The sequence below is a fragment of the Apium graveolens genome, chromosome 2, assembly GCF_009905375.1.
Source record: "Apium graveolens cultivar Ventura chromosome 2, ASM990537v1, whole genome shotgun sequence".
NCBI lineage: Eukaryota > Viridiplantae > Streptophyta > Magnoliopsida > Apiales > Apiaceae > Apium > Apium graveolens.
Window position 1 is genome coordinate 282,019,456 of NC_133648.1, and position 4,252 is coordinate 282,023,707.

Here is a 4,252-nt window from a genome sequence, read left to right on the forward strand (position 1 = left end):
AGGTAGACACTGACCACTGACATATGGCTATTGCATCAGTATCCTCTCCTAACACCTGTAAAGGCAATTGGTCCATTAAAGAACCTTGAACAATCAAATCTGACCTTAAAATGGTCGAAACTCTTACTCATCCTTTGTGTGTGTAACCTTTCCTTATGCATCAAGAATTGTTTATGTTTGAAGTGGTGACACTACATCGGATGCCCTGGCCAACAGGCAAATTTCAATAGATGCACCCTGTTGAGAGAATGAATCTAGTAACTGTTTTTCTGCCTTTACAGCCATTACATCTTTTTGAGAAGATGTATGGGAGCTAGCAGTTGTCTCGGTTTAAATACTACTCATCTATGTAGGAGACAGAGCTACTGGGTTGACTTCAGAACCTTCCTTATGTGGTGCACTAAGGCACTATCTCCCTCACGCTCATTCATACTTAATTTTAGTGGTAAGAGAGTGTTGGTTGGTTTCGTTTCTATGTTTGTCTTTACAGTCTAGGATAGAATTTGTGAGTTTTCAACCTCATGATTTTCAATGAAAGAAAGTCATTGGAGACTGAACATGTATCTGATAAGTGGCATTTTATACCACTTAGAACATCTTAAAATGGCTTAAATTGGTGCCTTGAAATCAAGTATTTTGTGTATTTGATGCGTTTTTCTAGTGTTTATGCATTTCAGGGTATTAGTTGCATTTCGGAGGAGTAATCATCAAGAATAAGCCTTGGCATGTGTTCACCATTGAGAGAGGAAAGAAAGGGGCAGATTACGGCGAAGAAACGGAGCAAACTCAGGATTTTTCCAGTAGGGTCCTGAGCACCCGCTCAGCAATGCTGAGCGGCCCGCGCAGGAAGCTGAGCGCTCGCTCAGCTATGCTGAGCGGCCGCGCAGGGTCGGGAAATTAAATAGTTGTTTTTAGACTTCTACTTCTGTTTGGCTTCCACTTCTATGTAATCTGAGTTTTATGGGACTATTATATAAGTAGATTTGGAGACGTTTTCACGAGAGAGGATCGTGGTATTAAGCAAGGAGCGAAGGAGATAAGGAAGAAGACCGTTTTAGCACACAGCAATGAAGAGGAAGCATATTTTCTTGTGATTCTTGTTTCATTGTAATGTTGGATGCTAGTTTTCTTACTTTGAACCTATTTACTCTTGTGACGTACTCTGATTTAATATAATTAGTTTAGTTATTATTTTCTTGTGTTTGTTTATCATGATTTCATATGAACCCATGATGACGATAAGCGCTATTATGGGCTAATCGTGATCATGGGGTTACAACGGATTTACTATGGAATTCTTTAGTTAATTGTTTAATACTTTAGTGTGTGATGATTGTATGATATCTAGTATTGGTTGTGTGTATTCGTCTTATGTGCGTCGCGAACATATAAGATAGGGTGTTAATCTCTTGTGAAGCGACGGTGGATCTTGAGATTTAGAACTTGCCATGCTAGCATAGGTTCATGTATGATGTGTATGATTAGTGGGTAACTCTAACAGTTTTATTCGCCCTGTGTAATCAAAAGGAATAACTTGTGCTTAAATCGTTGTGTTGTCAATTTCTGTAGACATATAGGAACTCAACATAATTGATGACTATTCAACTTCTATCTTAATTGTGGATGTTTGGTAGAATGGTATTAGTACAATGAAAGTTGGCTTTTATCAGTTTCGTGTTATTCGATTAATATCATCGCTGTCACATGCTAAAGGTAATAACAATAACTATTGAAGGAAGTAGTAATGAAGTTGTGATCTCATGAGTGTTTTAATATTGTTAATTTGAAGTGTTAATTAAGTGATTAATTAAGTAATTAATTGTAGTTAATATTTAGTCAACAATTCTAAGTGTTAGTGTCTTAACATTGAGAAGTAATCATATATTGGTGTGTGAGTTTAATTAGACAATAATTAGTTTGAGTCTTTGTGGGAACGAACCAAAAAGTATTCTATATTACTTGCGAACGCGTATACTTGCGTGAATATTAGCGCGTGTTTTCGCCCTAACAAGTTTTTGGCGCCGCTGCCGGGGACTCGGCGTATTTGTTTAGTTTATGTACTTACCATCATTGGTCATTAGGACTCAGTGATTAGGACGTAGTTGTTACTTATTGTTTCCGGTTGTGTTTCAGGTACTTTAGCGAGCGTTTATGCAAATTCGTTCTCGTACTCCCAAGAGGACTTTAGATACAGCTGAGGAGACAGATGAAGTTCTTGATATTCCAGAGAAGATAGATTTTAAAGATTCGAATTCAGGAACTGAGCGGAAAGAACCAGTAAATATGGGTGATCGTATTGTTCAGGCTGATCCAGCCCTTATGGACTTTTCTCGGCCTAAAATTGATGACATTCAGCCAAGCATTCTTCATCCGGCTATTCAAGCTAACACCTTTGAAATCAAGCCGGGCACTATTCAGATGGTGCAGAATTCTGTTTCTTTTGGAGGAGTTGTGACTGAAGACCCCAACATGCACATAAGGAATTTTGTCGAGATCTGCAGCACTTTCAAGTATAATGGCGTGACTGATGAGGCTATCAAGCTGAGGCTTTTCCCATTCTCACTGAGGGACAAAGCTAAGGACTGGTTACATTCTGAACCAGCTGGGTCCATCACTACTTGGCAAGATCTTGCGCAAAAGTTTATGGTGAAGTTTTATCCGATGGCAAAGACTGCTGCTATGAGGAGTGCTCTTACTCAGTTTGCGCAGCAACCTACAGAATCTATGTGCGAAGCTTGGGAACGCTACAAGGAAATGTTGAGGAAGTGTCCACATCATGGAATGCCCGATTGGATGGTGATCACTGGTTTCTATAATGGTTTGGGGGCCCAATCTCGGCCCATGCTCGATGCAGCAGCGGGAGGTGTCTTATGGGCTAAAAGCTATACTGAGGCTTATAATCTTATCGAGACTATGGCTGCAAATGAGCATCAAAACCCAACTCAGAGGATGATGTCTGGGAAGGTAGCAGGTATTCAGGAAGTCGATGCAGCCACCGCTGTTGCAGTGCAGCTCCAAGCACTGTCAATACCCGATTCATCAGATCCATAAATGTTGTCGGGGCGTTAGTCAATCCAAAAGGCATTACTAAGAATTGATAATGTCCGTATCTTGTCCTGAATGCTGTCTTTGGAATATCTTCTTCTTTGATCTTTAATTGATCGTATCCTGATCTCAAGTCAATCTTTGAAAAGTACTTTGCTTCTTTCAGCTGATCAAATAGGTCATTTATTCTTGGTAGCGGGTAACGGTTCTTAATCGTCACCTTATTCAACTCCCGATAATCTATACATAACCGCATACTTCCATCTTTCTTCTTTACAAACAGAATAGGTGATCTCTATGGCGATGTACTTGGCCGTATCACTCTTTTGTCCAACAATTTTTGTAGCTGACTTGCCAACTCTTTCATTTCTGCTGGTGCCATCCTATATGGGGCCTTCGAAACTGGTTCTGTGCCCAGAGCAAGGTTGATCTCGAACTCGATTTGTCGATCTGGTGGTAAGCCTGGTAGTTTGTCTAGAAACATATCTGGGAATTCGTTGACTACAGGAATATCTTCTATACTGAGGTTGTCCCTTTCTGAATCCACTACATAAGCTAGGAACGACTCGCAACCTTTCCTAAGTAACTTCTTAGCCTGAAAAATTGTAAGAAATAGTTATTCTTGCCTCTGTCCCTTAAATACTACTTTCTCTCCACTGTTCATCTTTAAATACACCTTCTTGGACTTACAATTAATCTGGGAGTTATTCTTCCCTAACCAATCCATGCCTAAAATTATATCGAACTCTCCCAACTTGAAGAGTATCAAGTCGGCTGAAAATTTATACCCCGAAATATCAATCTCACACTTTGGATATAGTTGACTCATAGGAATCTTCTCTTGATTCTCAATTACCACATTTACTACCTCATTCATAACCATTTTATCATATTGAAGTTTATCAACAAAAGTTTCTGATATGAAAGATCTCGTTGCTCCAGAATCAATCAATACTTTAGCTTCGACATTATTTAGTAAAAGTGTACCTGCTATCACCTCAGAATTCTGAACAACGTCCTTCATTTTTAAATCAAATGTCCTTGCTGTTGCTTGCGGAGTTGTTGTAGGTGGTGGAGGTAAGGCCAATACCTCAGCTGGCACGCTTGCACTGGTACTTGCCACGTTCATCAGAGCTTTGACTGGTTCGGTTGACTTGCACTCCCTAGCTATGTGTCCAGTCTAACCACACTTGTAGCATGAAACTCC

The 4,252-nt window shown here is 39.8% G+C and overlaps 1 non-coding gene across 1 annotated transcript; it reads right to left on the reverse strand.

Moving 5' to 3' along the window:
• Positions 1 to 2,676: 2,676 nt before the first annotated feature.
• Positions 2,677 to 2,783, reverse strand: LOC141709672 (small nucleolar RNA R71). The gene has a single exon (XR_012570237.1). It is a non-coding gene; the product is annotated as a small nucleolar RNA R71 (small nucleolar RNA).
• Positions 2,784 to 4,252: the final 1,469 nt, after the last annotated feature.